We start from the raw sequence: 22,152 nt of genomic DNA, 5'->3' as shown, positions 1-22,152 counted from the left end.
TCATAAATTGGCACGATTCTTTCACACACACACACACACTTTCTTACAGTTGATAATGATTTCAAATGCACGAAATATGAATTCAGTGCAATCAGTCATACTGTAGGACGTATGTAAAATATTAGCGTGCTAATTTACTTTAATTTTTAAATCCAATATGCCATAGAACAAGTAAGGAAAGGTGCAGTAATGTGGGTGGTTAAAAGTTATAGTTATACATATATATTACCTTAAAAAATCGAAAGTAATGCACAAATTTAAATTTATTCACCCCCTAGATAAAATTTAGATCCAATAAACTTCTAAAAGGCTAACACTACAATAGTTTTGAACCCGAATAAAGCAGCACTTTTCGACACAATTTTATAAAGAAAATGCGATTTGTATCAATGCAATTTGAAATCATTCATTTTTTAGATTATTTACTCAGTCATCTTTGATATGAGACTACTATATCAATGTTTGAATTTACTCCAACCTGTTACTCATTAATTTGACAGAGAGAACTCGATACACAATTAGATGCATTATCAGAACAAAATGCAAGCAGTTATTCTATAATTATTTTCTTCATCAATTATTAATTCAACCGGCACGAGTGGTCTCTCCGAAACTTTCTCGGATACTCTCTAAAACACTTGTTATGCCAGACAACATCATGCATGGAATGGGCGTAAAACAGTTACGAAATATTAACTTTTGGCGTGAATTTAACCTCTTCAGCGAATAAAATGATTCTTGGTAATTTTTTTTGGCGATTAATACCTGGCAGTTAATAGTAATCGAAAACAGAATTTGTGCTTTAAACACATTTTTCTCAACCGCCTGAAACAAAGATTTGATACAAAAATAGTTACAAAATTACATACCAGATTTCATATGTTTAAGTCATTCTGTTTTTGAATTATAGCGTTTACATGCTTCTGAAAGTACAAATCGATAAATAGTCAACCCGTAGTTGATTTTGATTCAAAATTTTACAGGAGTCTGGACTACAGATGTTAAATCTATTTACCGAATCTTATCTGTCTAGCTTTCTACATTTTATAATTATCATGTAAACTAATATACGAATAGCCGTACAAACGAAATTCCTCTGAACAGATATTACTCAAAATTTGAGATAAAAATCTACAAATTTGGTGTAAAGACCATATACGAAATTTCAATCATCTAGCTCAAAACGTTTTTGAGTTATCTTTGTCACAGACGATGGACATTTTCCGCAAATGTGTTTTTCGAACTCAGAATGATTTAAAACATGGGGATTTGTCAAAATTTCGAGTTCGAATTTTTGGAGGATTATTTTACATTCCCTATACTATGTATACCAGAAAGTAAAAGTCAAACTTTCTTTCTTTCTTTTTTCTGCAAATTATTAGAAAAATGATTATAACATAAAGCCATGAAACTTGTCAGCAACTCAGAATTAGAGCAAAGTTCATCGAGACTGATAAACTAGTGACTTTCATAATCAGTATCGTCTTTCCAGAACATATTTGATGACTTTTGCGATTAGTTCAGATCCTTACATTTGATATCTATTTACTCTTTATTTTTATTGAAAAATACTAATATTCAAACAACATTATATTTCACCTTATGGCAACGAACTAAAATTGTTATCTTTTAAAAGATAATAAATATATATTAAAATAACAAATTAATGAAAACGAAGTTATTTTTGAACGAGAAACTAAAATCAACCTCCACAATCTAAAAATAAACAGAATTACCTAAACAGAAAAGATAATTTTCCATACAAAGATAAAAGACTGCAAACTAAAATCTGCACAAGCAGCAAGGGAAGAATTTAATACCTGGGATTTTAATACGGACTACACTAGCCTCTGAGAAAATCCTCAAAAATATATGACAAGATAATGAACATGCCAATCAACAATAAATACTTTAGCGTTCTTTTCAAAAGTTAATGAAAATTAATGTTCTAAAAATATACTAAACGAAAGCGATGTTAAGCCTAATAAAAGAATAATTTTACCTTAACTTCCGTCTCTATGTCACAAACTAAATAATTTAAGCGATATTCAAGTGTTAAAGCAAAAAATATGCATAATTTTTTTTTAATTAGAATAAAGAAAATCACTTTAAAAAAACGAGCGCCAAACTTTTAAAATGGCTGAAAGGTCACGTCATAAGCTTGTTGACATCTAAAGAATAAATTATGAGCCAGTAAATATAATTTTCAAAATTAATGTTGGAAGTAAGCTATTGAGATGGTAAACTCTGTAGTAAATAAATTCTTATTAAAAAAGATCAGACGATAAAAATATCGAGGAAAGTTTCCGGAAATTCCACGGTATTTTAATTGATAATTGCATTTAAAGTTTTATTTCTGTAATCAAAATAATCAAATGTGTAATATATTATATATACATGGATAGATATCGAAAAAAAATATTTCTGTCCACTTATTATTATTTTTCTAACTCAAGAATTTTCGCTACAGACGGATTACTATATATTTTAACAGTTCAAACTGGGTGCATGCAGACAATATTTTTTTTAAAAAAGGCTGTTTTGATGAAAAAAATAATTATAATGTTCCATAAACTGATGAATAATTTTAATTTATTAAATATTTTTATCAATAAAATTCGTTATCTACAATTAAACGAAAATCATAACTGTAAGTAGATATTGTTTATCTGACAACAGTTGGATATTCATAAAGAATTTGCAAAAGTTTACTTCCCCTTTCTTTTCCTTCTTTCCTTTTGTCAATGAAAGAATATGTTTTATTACATTCATAAAGGTTGAATAAAATAATATACATTTTGTACAAAAAAGGTTTTTAAAATAAAGGATCTATTCATTCTATAGTTATTATGGACTTCAATATTTTTTATGGTCAAGTATCTAAATAATGATTTTTACGATTGTACTTGCCATACTTAAAATACGTAATACCAAACTTATTACGTAACAATACCAAAACATAAATACGTAAAGAAGCGTAATTAAAATGTACTTACACATTCTTTAAAACACATTGTGTGTGTGTGTGTGTGTGTGTGTGTGTGTGTGTGTGTGTGTGTGTGTGTGTGTGTGTGTGTGTGTGTGTGTGTGTGTGCGTGCGTGCGTGCGTGCGTGCGTGTTACTTTTAATCATAAAATTTCACAGTAATTTGATTCGTTTCATAAAATTTGTATAAGTTTTTTTTTTTTTTTTTTTTTTTGGAATTTTAACTCTTATAAACATTGTTTGTTTTGTTTTTTTCCCCTTCTTTAAAATTTTTATCAAAAAATCCTATAAAAGAATTATCTTCTTTTCCACGAAAATTCGCAGAGAAAATATACCCATTGTATTATATTGACTAAAAACGACAAAGTTACAGAGGCATTTTTTTTTGTGTGTGTGTGATGAATAAAACGATATTACTCGCCCGATTCGAGTCGATGTAAAGGCAACCGATAAAATCGGAAAGGATGATTCATTGTGATTCGTTAGAAATAAAATTTAATACACGTCACTTTCTCTAAGTGCTGAAATGAAAGAGTTTATGACCAGATAAAGATTACGCAGCACAGTCCGGAATGAGGAAGTTATTTAGGATAGAATAACTCCCACAGTTTCAAAACTTAAAATCTAATTAAAAAATTTATAACTTATACTACAAACATAATTTACTTGTAGACAAATTCAATTAAATTCAAGTTTTTCAATCTTATCAAACAATAAGAAAAAAAATTGCTTGCATACATTCCATATTAATAAATTTAACATCCTAAAAAGTCATTCTGGAACTGATTGGTGTCCAAAAGCAGTTCTTTATTATTATATTAATTTTTTTTTAAATATGCGTTATATATTAAAAAGTATACCCCCTTCCTGCATCACGTGCAGAATTTAAATTATTTCAATACTTTCATAATCAATCCAATAACAGCATACGTTCTAAAATAAAAGCAGCGGCTAAAGTAAAATGCCCATGCTGCTCTTGGATATATCAAATTGAGGGGAATGTCATGGAGTGCTTGAAATCAAGGTTCTTAACCTGCAGACATAACAGGAGAATAGACTAATGGCATGGCAATGAGATTATTTAGTAAGCGGTTGTGCTCTTTGAAGTCGTGATGGGCACGTTGCAATCTTTTCCAACACTGGAAACGAAAGAAAATGTATTTCAAAATGTCTCTAGCGATGATCGCCCTGGGGCACATCAAATATGTTGGTGAAAAAGAGGATCGCCAACTCAGATGATGTCAAAGTCTTCTGACAATGTTAAAAAAAAAGTAATGATAATTATTTCAAAAAAGTCTAACTGTATCTTCAATAATGTATGTTATTTAAATATAAGTTTAAACAAAACTAAAGGTTTTGGAAAATTTTCTGTTATTTCTTTCTGTACTTATGAAACTGGTGCATAATGGCAACCATTTTATAAATAAGAATAATTGGGAATTTTTATGTATTTTTATCAAGGAACAAACTTTATGCTAACCTGATACTTAAAAAAACATCCTTAAAAGATCTTAGCGATAATTTTCGAAGAATATTTGACGAGTACGTGAATTCGAATATTCTGAAGAGATAAAAATCACACGTAAAGATTAAGAGCCAACGCCATAAACTCGAGGTTTAGAGGCAATAAAAATGCCGCAAGGGGGAATTCTCATCCTTTACTTTAAGATATGTTGATGGAAATTTAACCTTTAAAAGTCATGTTGCTTTCAATTAATTTTTTTGGCATGAAAGTCGTGGATAAGTATTCTGCATTATCGAATATTAAACTGTAATCAAATGATAGATACATTTAGCACAGGCATTAGTCTGATCATTGGTATACGGAAACACAATTAAGTATCCTAACAGTTTACCCGACACAATATGAATTGCGGAAGACGACTTTGATCCTCATCGTAATGTCAAGTTTTCATTTTCCTAAAATGCAATTTGATAACCGCGCCACAGCACTGATTACCCACAATCAAGCACATGGCTTAGTTCGTTTTGATGATGTTTATAGGTGCAAAAGCCATATTTGACCATACGGTACCACATAGTTAAAATCGTTAAGTTAATAGCCACATAGTTAAGGCCACTGTTCATTTCAGATGAAGAATAGTTATCAGTGCGCAAATGCATTAGAAATTTTGTAGAATGTCTTTGTGTCACATCACTGTTGGGTACAGAGGAGTATAGAGGATATTTTCTTACGATTTCTTCTATATTTCCATTGATTGACACGTTTTGAAGTTTAAAGAGGTATTTGTAGGTAACATTTTATAAAAATACTAAATCCTATTTTCAAATGTTATTGTTTACTGTTAAATGCGTAAACGCAAATTCACAGTTAACCCTTTCTAGGGCCGTGGGAAGTATGCTTCCCACCAAATTTATCAATCTTTGTATGAAATTATGTAGGTTGGCATAAGTTCTGACAAATTTTTTTTTAGTAAAACAGAAACTAACATACTTCAGTTCTCTATCTCAGACTAAATGATGTGTCTTGATTTGTTTTTAATTATTAATGAACCAAATGAATTAATGAATCAAATTAAATTTTATCTCATAAGCTAAATGAATCCCTTTTCTTATTCTAATTTCAAGCCTAAAAATATTTTAACATAATATGACTAGAAAAAAATGGACCTTTAAAGGGTTAAACAGGTTTTTTTAATGAAACTGAAACGATAAGATTAGTAAAAGTTGATGTTATTTTATTCATATCATTTTTAGAGACGATAAATATTTGTTCCTAATACAGAAAAAAAAAATCAAAATACTAATTGAGCACAGTAGAAGCTAAAAAAGTAAATAAAAAAGACTAGCGGAAGTGGTCTTCCTAAAACTTTCTCGCATACTCTCTAATAAAGGTGTTATTCTAGAAGATCCTTATACAGTATTTGCTTACAATAGTTACGAAATATTAGACTTTGGCGTGAATTCAGCAATTTTACTCAATCTATCGTGTTATCCTTGGCGAGTTATTTGACGATTAATCACTGGCTTGCGGTCGGTAATATCCGAAAATCGAATTTGTGTTTTAGACAAGTTTTTCCCCAAAACGATTGAACTAAAAATTTGGCATAAAACGACGCTTGTAGACATAAGATCACATGACATATTAGACATATTTAAGTCACTGCGACTTTGAGTTATCGTGTTTACATGTTTCTAAAAGTACTGACCGATTGATGGTCAGTACTTCTGGCTGGATTTGGCTCAAAATTTGACTATGGATGTTGATTCTCTGCTCGAATTTTATCCATCTAGCTACCTTCGTTTTGTAGTATCGAGTTTTTTCAGACAGATAATTTTTTTTCTGAGCGGATTTTGGACAAATTTGATAGAAATCTACATATTTGGTATAAGAACCGTATACCAAATTTCATAAATCTAGCTCAAAGCATTTTTGAGTTACCTTCGTCACAGACTGACTGATAAACGGCCGCACATTTTCTAAAAATGTACTTTTCGAACTCAGGGTGGCCTAGAGCGTGAAGATTTGTCAAAAAATTACCGGCTCGAAGTTTTGGACGATTATTATACTTTCTCTATACTACGTATACGAGAAAGTAAAAAAGTAATGCAATCATATTTGTAAAATTACGTTAAAATGCTTTAATTTTGTACAATGTTATTAATTATTTTCGTTTACGCATGCAGAATAATTCAACTAAAGCAATTACCTTTTACATAAACTATAAAATAAAAGCTAATTGCACGTGAAACTTTCTATTCCCACACTGGTTTAGAATGTAACAGTAGCGGAACGATTGCAGGACAGACAACAGAAAAGTACATCAGTAGCAATGACAATAATTGAGAAATATTTACATGAAAATACATTTCACAGGGAGACAGCTATCTAAATCGCAAGCTGAAGAGAGCTTAGAAAAGTTTAAATCTAAACTTTGGCCATAAAGAAGCGTCTGAACTGTGTTCGCAGAGCTCCAAGGCAGATTTTATGAGTCTGGAACGGCGATCAAAGGTCGTAAAATTGACCCTAAAAATCGGTCAATAGGGTAGTTGCAAAATCTATGCGGAGAGAGCTTAAGTGAAGGAAATCTCCGAGGGTTTTCAAAGGATTTCTCAACCTGAAAGAGGAAACAAAGAAAAACAGGAAATGAGTGTCAGCGGAAGTTAATCATTCTATTATACAGGCTTCTTGAACAGTAAGGAAGTCCAAATGAAGTTTTTCAGCATAATTTTCAGTGTAAAATTGCATGCTTTTTTGTCAATCTGAATTTATATATATATATATATATATATATATAATATTACTTGTTGTGAAGCATGATGCAGTTTGAAGACAATGAAGATACTTTTAATTTTGTGACGTCGTTTTATTTCATTTTGAAGAAGCAAGCATATGTACAAGCGATGAGCACACAGAGCGACACAGAAAAGGAATGAGGGAAAAGCTCTAGGACATTTTATCTCTTCACGCGCAGTGTGGGAAGTTAGATTTTAGCTGATTAGACAATTTAACAAAGTTTCTCTTGAATTAATTAAGTAGAGACAGTGGAATTGGATCACGAAATAAGAGAATATTTTAGAATGAAGTTACTATGGGCTAAATTAAGATAAAATCTTGAAAATGAATTAAATTGAAATTAGAGTTAAAATATCATTACATATTATATATATATATATATATATATATATATATATATATATATATATATATATATATAATAATTTCTCTTAATTTCATTTCAATTTTAATAAACTTCCTTTTTTTGATTTTACATTAACAAATGTTATTTTATTCTAAATTTTTCTCTTATATCTTGATCAAATCCCATTTTTTTATTTAATTATTTACAACAAGTTTTATCAAAAATGGATGACAAAAGCTCTTAAAAATCAAGAAGGGATAAAATCTCCAACTACAAACGATTTTTTTCAAACATGCCTAAGATTCCCTTTCCTAAATTGACACGTGTCAAAGAAATCCCTAAAAGCATCTCTTAGTATGAGTACTAAGGAGAAAAACTTCGCTCATTTTCCTCATGTGTAACGATGTAGATAGACGCGTCGTATTATTGTTCTTCCGCATGTACAAACTAAGCCTCCCGTGGAAAAATAAATTGCAACTTGTACATTTAATTTCAGTTTCTACAAGGGGTGTTCAAATGAAAAGGTACGAAACAACACTGTTGGCATAAATGAAGACTTTATTCAAAGTCTACACCATAGGCCTGAGCACAACGATCCCATTGATTAACGAGCCGAAGGATTCCTTGTTCCCAGAATTCCTCTGTCCGTGACGGGACCCAATCCTTCACAACGTCCATGAGTTCGCCATCCGAGTTGAAGCAATTCCCTTTCAGATGTATTTTCAGGGAACCAAACACATGAAAATCGCAGGGCGACATTCCGAGCTGCTCCCACTTGAACTCGGCCAATTCCACGTGTGTGACCCTGGAGACGTGTGGACGCGCGTTATCATGAAGCAGAACTACACAGTCCGTGAGTAGCCCCGGTCTTTTGTTCTTGATGGACCGGCGTAGACTTCGGAGTGTCTCACACTAAACATCGGAGTTAATGGTTCTTCTGTGCCACGTCAATTGGACGGCGCTCTTTATATGAGCCTCTGCTCCCTCCTGCACATGCGGGCGCCCGCGCACGCTCCGATCTACGCCGGAGATTCCAATCTATCCCTAGATGTCTTACTACGATCTCCCATAGGGACATAGGCAAATATGTTAACGGTTACGTTCTTACGACGTTTCATACCTTTTCATTTGAATATCCCTTGTACTTAGATTACAATTCTGTTTTGAAGCAATATGTGGGGTGTTTGGAAATGGATCTCGTAATTTGTACTGTGTTGCAATGAAGAGCACGATACCAGAGTCAGCACCTATTCTCCAAACTTCAACGGCAAAGGAAACATTGGTATCTTATACAAAACAACAAATTTAATGTGCTCTAGGATCCACGGTAAAACTTAGAAAAAAGCGAATTTTGAATCTGTAATCCCCGAAGTCCGAAGCCAAGTTTAGTTTAGTTTAGTTATATTAACGTCCCGTTTGAAGCAACACTTGGGCTATTTTGGGACGGACCTCGTCATTTTAAACCGCGGTCAGATGACGAGGACGACACCTGAACTGGCACCCCCCTCTCAACACCCCACCAGCGGGAGGACGTTTGGTCAGGGCGGATTTAACGTGCAACAGGCCCCCTTACACGGCGGTTCTTCGGTGGAATTAGGTCTCGAACCTGAAACCCTCCGGTTCCGAAGCCGAGACCTTACCAACAGGCCACCGCGGCCTAAGTCCGAAGGCAAGCTCTACTACCAAGCTACACTGAATATTTTTCTTTCTCCTACATTTATATTAATTTATGCTTCTTGACATGTTTAATTTTCTCTTACATGTTTATATTTGAAGGACACATTTTCTGCATTTTTTTTGGTGCAATTCTTTTTTAAAAAATCTAAATCATCACACTTTTGACTTTTATAAATCTTAATTAGTCCTAATTTCTCCGCGTAGTAAATATGTTTATCTTGAAACTTTCTAAAAAGGGAACAACAATTTTGTTTACAAAACAAACTGCGTACAAAAAAAAAAAAAAAAAAAAAAAAAGACTGATAGTGAGTTTTTTTGGGGCAAGCTTTTCACAAGAATAATCAATCAGTATTTACTAATTTTTTTATTAGCTTCCTGAAAATGAGCTACTTAAAAACAACATACAACAGAAGTAAACACCACAACAGTGTAACAAGAGTCAATGGCGTCAAGGACACAGAATTTACTTTTCGTCGCTCTCCGTATTCATACGTTGACTTAATTAAGTTTTAAATTAAAGGAAAAATTAAAGCATAATAGATACTATGACATCACAAATAAACAATTTCGTCACAACTTTTAAAAAATAAAAAATTTACAAAGTTGATCTATATTAATAACGTAATTTAACTTTATTTCGACTAACTTAAATGTTTCATTTCAGAAATCTTACAAATAATAAATATATCATGAATGTTTTGTGGGCGAGGATGTGCGAAAGGTTTCGCACGGGTTTACTAGTATACAGAATTTACTATATCACGTTTTATTGCTGCAATGAGAAAGATGGCAAGAAACTTACAGATATCATTAGAGATAGTGTCTTTCGCCGCCAAGAAAATATTTTTGCTTTAATTTACAATTTTAATAGCTCTACACAAGTTTTGTTTACTGAATATCCAAGCCTCCCTTAGCGTAAAGAGTCTTATGACATTACATATCCATCAAAAACTTAAAAGTCTAAGTAATATATTTCAAACTGGAAGTTGTCTATATTTCAAACTGCAGGCAAACAATAAAAATGGTTTGAACTTTTTTACAACAAAGTAATTTACCTCTGAAAATTAAAACTTGTCTAGGAAAAGAAAAAAGAAACTGTATGGCAATTAAATTAATATATATATATATATATATATATATATATATATATATATATATATATATATATATATATATATATATATATATATATATATATATATAAATTTCAAACAACGTACAAATTATTTTTATGTAATATTAACACGAAAAAGTGCCAAAATGCTTAATCAAAATTTAATCGCCCTAATGCTTAATCAAAATATAAAAAAATAAACGTCCCGCGAACATATTTGCATCCTCCAATGTATGTTCCAAATTTGGTATTTCTAATAGAATGGTCTCAGCTGTAGGTTGTCAACGCATAGAGAGATACATCTCCTTTATTATTTCGAGTAAGACAGAGATTACTTTAACATGCACTTTCTTAACCGCTTAACTGTTTTGCCCGAGTGCCATATGTGCATCGATTTATCGAATTTTGATAGTTGTAAGCAAAAGACAAACCATTCATACTCCATTATAACTCAATATTAAAATGACTTCGAATACATAGATAAGTCAAGTATTCAATGGATTTCCATTTGAATCAAAATAATAAAATATTCCCAAAATGGAAGGTGTCATCTTATTAGATAGTAAAGAAAATAAAACAGTTAAGAGGTTCAGTTATATTCAATGCTTCATTAGTAACCGAACACATAAGATATTTGATCATTCTATGTCTTGTTTAACACACAAATTCTGTCAAAGATACTGGAATGTATCACTGTACATCTTTGCATATATTAACACATAAATATGAAACAATCAAATAATTTCCTAAGTTTAACACATTTCATACACGGCCGACATTTTTCCGACTTAATAAAATGTAAAGCAGTATCATTTTATTTGGTTGAATATGACAAATATGTAATTTAATACGGGTAAGGTGGGTATAAAGTTATAAGATAAATTCCGAAACAAAGATTAACCAGCATGGGTTACAAGATCTTTCTATGTGCGATTTAAATGTGACAAAAGTAAACTCAGATTTCACATTTAGAGACTACCACATTGATAGCCCCAAAATTTTATATAAAAATTGGTTGAAACATTAATATTGATTTTGAGACTTGTTCTGTGAAGATATATATTAGTATTTCATTATTTTGGTGTATTTTTTATAACAAAGTTTAACTTCTTTATGTGCGGTCACCAACGCCCATCAAGGCGTTAATTAATTAATGAGTAATTACTATAAATGATATAATGTGTATATACTCTTTCAAATAACAAATTTCAGGCTATATCACAGCAATATGCAGAAAGAAAACGCAATGAAATATACACAGAGATGTCCCATTAGCGCTGTGCGGTAGCTCAAAGATAGCACTTACGATCCCATGGCGCTATGAGATAAACTGATGACTGACTCCCTTGACGTTGACTGTAATCGTCACAAAAATATATAAAAGTTCCTATGACAAGGTTCGCGTGAGATTAAAGTGTAAAATTAATTAAGAACTGAAAAATTAATTATTAGTAAAAGATAAGACTTACAGAATTTTTCCGCTCACTGAACCTGTGAATTTTTTAACGAGGTAAACAATATGAGGAATTATTAAAAAGATCTGTCATGAAATTAATTTACTCAGATCTTTTTAGAATAAGCACAGCTAATAGAATAAAAAAAATAACAATAGTGCCTCAAATAAATTTCACAGAACTTTCCTATTTAAAATTCTTTCTTATGCATTTTCAAAAACAGTCGAAGTCACCTTGACTTAAAGTATTTCGTCAGAACTTGCTGACTAACTAGTTAAAATTTAGTTGAAGCAATTAACACTAATTAAAGCTTAATTTTCCAATTTTTTTTGGTCATGACAAAAAAAAAATTTCGAATGAAAACAATAGTGCGATAAATCAAAATAATAATTATAATAATAATAAACACTGAGTTAAGTAAAATATAAAAAAAAAAAATATCGCATCCATCTTATCTTAAAATAGTAAAGACAATCAACCAAATAGTTATAATACACGTAACGTTCATGTCAAGATCTAGAGCAATTAATAATCTGAATTAATAACACAAGCGATTCCATGTGTTCATGTGCTGATGTTCAACAGGTTAAACGTAGGCCTGCAGCTTTCTAAGTCAATGAAAACTTTAGGGGCATGCTGGATTTAAGCATCCTATGGTCTTGGGTAATTTTATGAAATTTCTTTTCAATAAACATGCAACTTTTTTTATATATATAATTTTGCTCAATTTGGTTTCGCATATTAACCTGATTAATATAAAATTTGATTAATAACAAATTTTGTTAGATGATTTTAGATTGTTAATTTTTAGTTTAGTAACTGTCAAATGTGCATGTGTAATGTTTATTTACTTATTTATTACGACACATGATTGGATGCAGTATTAATTAAGTAGAAGATTGGTGTTTTTATAAAGATATAAACGTAATAAAGCAGGCAGGAATCTGGTCAAACATTTCACTTAGTCGCCTTTAGCGATCAATTGGTTCGCCGGGGATATTAATTATATTTAATTCCAGTCAAACCGTTTAGATATAACTTCATGTCCATGATTTCGCCAAATTGCTAGACGTTAAATTTGTTAGTTTAATTGTTACATGATGTTGTTGCTAAGTTATTTTAATTATCTTACATATTTCTCTTCATGAACCTTTTTAATGAAGATTAGTCTTCTAACATCATAGCGCTATTAAAAACGTAAATGCCCGGTTCATTTATTTTTTAAATTTCGCGACATAGCAATTTCATTTTTTCTTTATTTATTCTAGTAAACTATACACGTATTCAACAGAATTCTTCTTCTTTAGCTTTTAATAAAGGAATAAAATCCCAAGGTTAAATATTTAATGAATTAACGAAAACACTTTAAATTTCAAGGTAATAATGTCATTGCTAAAAATTAAGCAAAAAAATAATAATTAAAAATAATTATTTTAAAACCATTGTCACGATTGAAGAAAAACTTACTTACTAAACTGGCATCAATTTTAAATTAATTTTTTAAATTTTGCTTGCTAAATATTGCCGTTTTTTTAATAACTAGTTGGTCGATTTAGTTAGAAATCTTTCACTGTTATGAAGATGAGAGCGTGTACCTCGTTACGATATTTTTGAAATTTTTAATAAATTTTTTAAATGTTTGCAGTAAAATTTACAGTAATCATTTTCATTGGTGCAATGAAACTCAATTTCTATTCATTATCGTTATATATTTCATCCGAGTATTTTTTTCTTCCATTGTCATTCAAGATATCAAGATTCTGCTTAGTTTTTCCCTTCTGAATAGTTCTTTTTCTTTTTTTTAATTTTTACCGAAATGTTTGAACTTTTTTTGTTGTTGTTTTAGTAATTTTAGTTTATTTTATTTAATTTTTATCTAATTTTTTTAGTTTTAGTAGGTTTAGTAATTAAAATTGTTATTAATTATTAATTATTTAGTACTTAAAATTGTTAAAATTTAACTTCCGAAGTAAAAAGCATACGTAACACAAACTTTAAAAAAAAAGGGGGGGAAAGGAACTGAACTTCATAAAACAATAATTTGTGCCAAATCTAAACATTTAGAAGTGAAATAAGTATGATAAATTGAACAATAAAATGAATACATTTATACAAAAAAGCTGAGATATTAAAAATAAATATAGAATGATTGCATAAAAGAAGACGAATCAATTTCAAAAATGATAAAATTCGATTTCGAAAAACCTGAAATCCGCATTTGCACAAAAATATGTTATGTCTGAATGAATATTAATTAAAAAAAAAAAGAAAAAGAATCTGACCCATCTTTGTATACACTGCTCTTTCCTATAATATAATTCAATATATAAAAAAAAATATAATATCGCTATTTAGTTTGAAGTTTCGATTTTCTATTTCACTACTAATTTTTTTTACTGACTTAGTAAATAAATATTCCTCGATATATAACGTAAACCACGAGGTTAAATATTTGATAAATTAATGAAAAAAATTCAAATTTCAATAAATAATGTAACAGCTAAAAATCAGAGGCAAACAAAAATATTATTTAAAAATAATTATTTTAAAACAATTGTCACAATTCAGGAAAAACTCATTTACTATATTAATATCAATTTTAAATTTCTTTTTTTTTTTTTTTTTTTTTTTTTTTTTTTGCAAGCTAAATGCCGAATTATTACTTGAAAGCTGAATTATTTAATTTACTCTTCTTTTTCTATGAGCATGTTTCGCTTTAATAGTCAAATTTATAGGTTAGTCTAAGTTGAATAGTTTTCATTTTCAAATTCTAAATACTAAATCTAAAGTTTAGTTCAATATTTAGGTCATAGAATATAACGGACGTACAAAGCACAATAGTCAAAGTAATAAGTCTTCTAAAAGTAGAACAAATTAAATGTCTTTTAAAGTATTTAAATTTTAAAAATATTTCGCCGAAGAAGTCATAGACTAAATGTATGAGAAATAACTGAAGTTTTTTCGCAACCAATCCTCCAGGCGAACAACTGGTGGCAAAAAAAGTTATTTTAAATTTTCTTAGCCATCAAAACAGTATTAATGGCAGAGTAGTTGCCGACCTTAGATGACGATAAAAATAAAAATTGCTTACAGGATGCCGGTATTGCCATTATAAACAAAAGTTTTGCACATGCATTGCACATTCTTGCATAGATGCCAAGAAAGACTTGGAAGTTTCAAAAGTCATTTGGTAAAACATTCTTAGACAAAACGATGATGTTCTATTCGTGGAGAATAGTGATAAAAAAAGATGGAGCGAAAAACAAATATAGTGAAACAAATAACTAAATAACGAAATGGCAAAATGTATGCACACATTTTAAAAATATCACATAACTTACTTTTACAGTTGTCACTTTGTTTTTATCTTCCCAACATTTGGGTGTTAAAGTATATATCCACAAAATATCCAATCACACTTTGAAGAAAAAAAAGCACACCACCAAAGAAAACAAATATCGATGGTTGCTACAGCAAAAAAATTCTCATCTCCGATGCACACGCGAACACCAACAGCACTTCACAACAATGCTTCTCTCTAAAATGTAGAGGAGAAAACAACAAACAAAAATAAAAAAGGAACTAAATAGCAGGTTGTTGTGAACTTTCACTCTACTTTCGTATGCCGCAGAACCGGCTTCGCACGCATAACAACTTGGAATGAGGACATGTTGGAAGTCGGCCGGTAGGTTGAGGCGAGTTGGCGGGAAGCTTGAACGCCAAGGCGATCGCCAAATCGATCAAATTTTCGCGCCCTACAATCAAATAGAAATGTTCTGTTGCGTAATGGAGAGAAACAAATGCAGGTGCTATTGATGAAAATGAGACTGAATTGGTCTATTCAGGGAAATGAATTCCAATACACGAAATAAACAGCAATTTTGGAATATTTCACAATGACAGCTGGTATCTCTTTCGTGTCGCTTTTCCTTTCAGCGCACGTGTCGTCAGTTGGGTAACACTTTCGATAGTACTCAAAACTGAGAACTTTTATGGATTTCTTTAAATTTTGAAATAAACAAATGAAAGAGATATCAAATGAATAAACATAGCATATAATGAAATTCCATAAATTGAAATTAAATTCCAGATACCATTTAAATTTTTTTTTAATTTTTTAATACGCTATTTCAAAGGTAATTTTCTTATATGCAACAGTGCTTATTTATATTAAAAAATTTTAATCATAATATGATAATATCTCGATTTTACAGTTATCAAAATAATAGAGGATTATTGATACAAATAGCGGCAAAGTGCAAATCAGCTATCACTTACATGGGTAAGAATGCTCAAGAAAAAAGAACTAGACGTTTCAAGAATGTTTATTATAAATATTTTATAAAATTCAGTTTTTATTCTGAATATGTACCTCAAATACCCAATGTAAATTAATAACAGATACTAATTTGCGCTTGCCAATTTGCTTATCCTCTAGTAAACAAAGAGTAATTAGAAATATTGTGTAATTTATTCTTCTGATTTGATTATCTTTTATAGCAAGGAATTATATATAATGAATGTGCTTTCTTTTCATAAAATATTTAAATCTTAATAACCAGTATTACGTTTATAATATTGACAGGCATTTATTCTAAATGAAACACATAATTACTCTCTCCATTAAAATATGTAATTCAAAATTTCTATTTGAATATCTTCTTCTAAATCTTTCAAATTTACATAAATTACTGAAATTATTTTTCATTTCTATTACGTGATGCCATAATTAATCGAAGCGTTTTTAATTATTATTTTACTTTATAGGAAATTCATTACTGCTTATAATGCAATAGCACAGTATTTTCCCGTAATATCTAAGAAAAATAGTTAAAACTCAGAATGCATTTGGTTTCTATTCGCACTGCTGTGTCAAATGAATTCAAACAAAATAGTAAATAGCACAAAAAAATCTAAAATTTAATTAAAAAGCTCATATTATTTTAACAGAAAAATCTTTAAAAAACACATACTTAAATTAAATAATAAATAAATTATTTAAATACAAACGATCAATAAATCATTCGAATGCAGAAAAAAATCGACTCGTTATAATAAAGAATGCAATATACCGATCAAAATCTTTTTGCACAAGTGAAAAAATAAATATTTAAGATTTATAATTCAATTCTAGAATTTCACGATTTCATTACACAAATAAACACAATTCATCAACCAATTAAAGCTTGAAATGATAATTAATTTACGGCAGTTAAATGCATAGACAGTCAAAACAAATATTTATGATAGCAAGATTTAACAGACGATACATTGAACGTTTTCACTGTTTTTAATATTTACATAAAACTTTTAATAATAAAAAAAAAGAAGAAGAAGAAGCTTCAAATATTTACTCCACCAGCTTATTTGATAAAATATTTTAAAAGGAAATCGAATTATTGAAAGAATATTTTCTGCATCACTAAAAATTGGAACTCATTTTTTTTTTTTCACTTGAAAAGGATAAATTCGATCTCCTGAAAGTATTTCTTTGCAAATAAGGAATTAAGGCTAGAAAGGAACATTCCTTTGGAAGAAATTTCTTTTTACCGTCAGCAAGAAATAATGTTTTGAAAAAATATAGGAATTCCGAATAACTTATTTTATACGCTTTTATTTAATTTCGTTTATTTCATGTTTGCAGAGATGGAATCTTGTAGTTGAAACAACATAATATTTTAAATTTTCAAAATTTAACTATCCAATTTTATTTCTCCATGATTCTGCATGAGAAATATCATACACACGTTAATTTGGAGGGTAAAAAATGCATCAAAAATTAAACGAAGTAATAAAGAACAGTGACACATATTTAAAAAATAAAGATAAATAATAATTTTTAAAGTACAATTTTATTAGTGTATAGAAATAGAGAAAACTGCACAATTCTTCTCCCCCTCCCCACCATTTTTGGTAAAAAGCAAGAGATCAAAACAAAAATCGTAAAAACGTGAGTTGCTGAAAACAAAACCATTAAAAAATTAATACGCAGTGAATATATAAAAAAGTAACTCCCAAATAATCATTAAAAATTGCAATATATTATAAATTGTGGTTAAAATTTAAATTTACTTACAGTGGCTCAAAAAATTGAGAGTACACCTTACTTTCACTTCATAAATCCGACTTTCAATATAAATAACACATTACCGGGAAGTGCAAACATGTTTTCATTTTTACACATAACAAATGGTATAATTTAGAGTCAAAATAAAGAAAAATCAACCAAAAATTTCTAAATTGTAAAGTTTCAGAAGCATTTTAAATAAACATACGCAGAATTTTGCCTCAAAAAATTGAGAATACACCAATGAAATTTTTGCAATATCACACATAGAAATAAAGTGTCACTATTAAATTGCATGTCTTTTGGCTCTTATAATGGCCTCTAAACATCATGCTACCGATTTGACCCATTTTTGGTGGTATCTGAAGATATTTTACCCCATTCTTCTTGCACCACTTGTTTTAAATGGATTTTGTTTCTAATTTTGTGTTTTTGAATCACTTTTTCGGGTATGGCCCACGAATATTCAATGGAATTGATGTCGGGGTACTGTGGTGGTGTGTGTAACTGCTATTTACAATGAAAAAGACACCATACTTTGAAGTTACGTGTATTCTGTTTGGGGTCGTTGTCTTACTGAAAAATTAAATTTCCATCTAAACCCAAATTTTTAGCAATTTTCTTTAGATTGCTGAGAAGTATATCCAAGTAAACCATATCATTTATAATGCCATCTATAAAAATTAAATTTCCTACACCGGATGAAGCCATGTAACCTCAAATCATCACGGAATCACCATCATGTTTAACTGTAGGACGTACATTTTTTGGATACAAAGCAGTATTAGGCTTTCTCCATACAGTAAGATGGTTGCCACTGCCAAAAGTGTTGAGGTTTTTTTCATTACTAAATATAGATTTCTTCCAAAGGTTATTGGTCTTCAATTGATGAGTTTTTGCAAACTTCAAATGCTTTTTTCTGGATTTGCAAGCTGATGAACGGTTTCTATCTAACAATGCGACTTTTATATCCAGCTTGTCTAATGGCATTTAGCACAGTTTCAGCGCTTACACTTCTGCCTATGATTTGGAAAGTTTCTGCAACAAGTTGGATGAACCATATGGTAGCAGCAATCAAAAGGAAAGTGTTAAAAATTTGGGTTTAGATGGAAATTCCATTTTCCAGCAGTACAACGACCCCAAACAAAATGCACGTAACGTCAAAATATGATGTCTTTTTCATTGTAAACAACAGTTACAAACACCACCACAATACTCTGACATCAATGCCATTGGATATTCGTGGGCCATACTCGAAAAAGTGGTTCAAAAATACAAAATTAGAAACAAAACCCATTTAAAACAAGTGGTGCAAGAAGAATGGGGTAAAATATCTTCAGATACCATCAAAAATTGGTCGAATCGGTACCATGACGTTTAGAGACTATTATAAGAGCCAAAAGACATGCAATTTAATAGTGACACTTAGTTTCTATGCGTGATATTGCAAAAATTTCACTGATGTATTCTCAATTTTTTGAGGCAAAATTCTGCGTATGTTTATTTAAAATGCTTCTTAAAATTTTCAATTTAGATATTTTTCGTTGATTTTTCTTTATTTTTACTCTAAATTAAACCATTTGTTATGTGTAAAAATAAAAACAAGTTTGCACTTCCCGGTAATGTGTTATTTATATTGAAAGTCGCATTTGTCAAGTAAACGTAAGGTGTACTCTCAATTTTTTGAGCCACTGTATATCTCACCATGGCAGTTTTAAGGTGAGCTGACTTATAAAAACGGTAATAATTGTACCACATACCTACGACCTGGAGAGCGAGACATTAAATTCAGACTGCAGCAATATCAATGAGTTATGGATTCAAATCTAAATTACCGAATATAACATGAATAAAAAAAATTCGAATCTAAATGTGCACACATACGGCTAATGAGCATATAAATAATATTTTGATTAATTTTACCCAAAAACAAGAAAATGCTAATTCCGAATTACTATTCTTTTCTTGAGTAACTGACAAAAACAATTTCCATATTCTGGCAAAATGAAAAAGCGAAAAGAAAGAAAAAAAAAAGGAGGGGAAAAACTGTTCAATTTAATATAATGAAAAGTCATTGTGATTATGTATGTACAGTGTCTCACAAAAGTGATGGGACACTTGTGCTTTACAAAAGGAAACTGTAATAAAATAAATTAAAAAACATGTACAAATTTTTTGTGGATGTGTTTCATACTTAAATTTAGTAACAATTATTACATAACATACATTTTGTCAAAATATTAAAATATTAATTTAATAAAAATACAATTGTTTAGAACGGAGCAAAAAATAGCTCTAATAAGTGATGGGACACCATTAGATATGCAACAAAAATCGTCTGAAATAAACAATAAAAATATTTTTTGGGTGGTTTTATTTTTACTCAAAAGCGATTGGCAATAATTTATAAAATCGTCTGCAGTATTTCTCTCCAGTTAGTTTTGGAATTTTTGTGTTTTTTAGCTCTGTGCAGCCATGAATGCTAAACGAAAAGAAACTTCGCCTGAAATTCGAAAATGAGTTATTAATTTGCATATTGAACGTGGAAAATCTATTAGAAAAACTGCTGAAACAGTTAACTTGAGTCATTCAACAGTTTTCAATATCATTAAACGATATAAAAAGAATCATATTATTCAGGATAAAAGAAAACCTGGCCGACCATCAAAGCTATCCAATGGAATAAAGCGAATTATCGTTCGAAATATTAAAAAAAAAAAAAAATCCAAGAAAGAGTGCTTCTAAAGTTGCTGCTGATTTACAATCATTATATGGAATAATTGTTATTCCTGAGACTGTTAGAAATGTAATTCGATCTGATGGATATCACGGTAGAATAGCCAGGAAAAAATTCTTCGTAAGTGAAAAGAATAGAAAACTCAGACTAGCTTTCGCAAAATCCAACATAAATAAGAATTCTGATTACTGGAATAAAGTTATATTTGCTGATGAGAGTAAATTTAATATATTTGGTTCTGACGGTAGAATCAGGTGTGGAGAAAACCCAGGGAAGAATTTCGCAAAAAGAACTTGGTGCCAACAGTAAAACATGGTGGAGGAGGAGTTATGGTATGGGGGTGTATGTCGTTCGCTGGAGTTCGTAATCTTGTTTTTATTGACAGTATAATGGATCAGTACAAGTATATCGACATTTTAAAGCAAAATTTGAAATCTTCAGCATGAAAATTAAACCTTCATAACGATTTTAAATTCTACCAGGACAAATTAATGTCAATTTTTCAAAGTGCAAAAGTTAATTAAACATTCAATTTATTAGAAATGAATTAATTTAATTAAACGAAATTTTGTCATTTTTTTTCTTTGTTACAGCAAATTATTCCATAAAAAATAATTTTATACCATCTAAAAATTCAAAATTTTACCATTTCAATAATGTCAATCTCTTTTCCGTATAGTATTTCTTTCAACTTTCAATAGTTTTTCAAACTTCAATACGTAATAGAACAGATGCAGACGATTTTGAAAGACGATGAAGACGATATTTTAAAAACTTGCTACGTTGACAGAGAATGGCGAAATTCCGATCTATTCTACGTTTAGTTTTTGAAATTTTTGTTTTTTTTAAAAAATAGTTTTGGCAATGTTTTCTATTGGTTTTAAAAGATAATTTGTACAATATTGTAACAGTTTTTCGTATTCTCCTTTGTTGGATATTTGGTTGAATCTTGGCGCCGGAGCACTTTTGCTCAGACTGAGTGTGATAAAACCATAAAGGACATTTTGTATCAGTACTAGTACTAGTGGTGAAGCATTGAAAAGCAAAAGAAATTGCTATTTGCGATGGTTTAAGAGATACAGTTAAAGTGAAGCAAAAGTACTCTGAAAATTATGAAAAAGTTTTTTTTTTTTTTTTTTTTTTTTTTTTTTTTTTAAATAGAAGGCTCTATTTAGTAGTAGTACATGGATAAGAATATTCTCCGGACTATCAAATAAATTGCATTTCATCTTTGGTGATAGGGTTTTTACTGTTGCTTAGTTGGCTGAAAATTTTCTTACAAAGTTTTTTAATCTGATAAGTGATTTGTAATATTTTTAAATCCTTATGGAGAAAAACAATGCGTATGAATCATGCTGTATTTGTAATTCTTCTTCTTGTTTTGTTTTGTTGTTGTTGTTGAAGAACAAGAATTCATATGATGAACTGTTGTCAGAATATACTAGAAAAATTCTGAAAGAAAACTAAAAGAATAGGTAAGAAGCAGACAATAAACATTCTATATCAGGAAAAAT

At 29.9% G+C, this 22,152-nt stretch overlaps 1 protein-coding gene across 2 annotated transcripts in view; it reads right to left on the bottom strand.

Moving 5' to 3' along the window:
* LOC129971335 (probable phospholipid-transporting ATPase IM) overlaps positions 1-22,152 on the bottom strand; it is a 393,392-nt gene that overhangs the window by 242,400 nt on the left and 128,840 nt on the right. Inside the window, exon 1 of one of the 2 annotated variants that reach the window (XM_056084996.1) lies at positions 15,176-15,496. The exons of the other annotated variant lie outside the window; for it this stretch is intronic. The gene's annotated coding sequence lies outside the window, so the exon portion shown is untranslated. Of the gene's footprint in view, positions 1-15,175; positions 15,497-22,152 lie in introns of those variants that run through there. 2 annotated transcript variants of the gene reach the window in all.

Source organism: Argiope bruennichi, chromosome 6 (genome assembly GCF_947563725.1).
Source record: "Argiope bruennichi chromosome 6, qqArgBrue1.1, whole genome shotgun sequence".
Lineage (NCBI taxonomy): Eukaryota > Metazoa > Arthropoda > Arachnida > Araneae > Araneidae > Argiope > Argiope bruennichi.
Note: the sequence above shows the minus strand (reverse complement) of the source record. Positions and strands in the feature narration are given on the sequence as shown.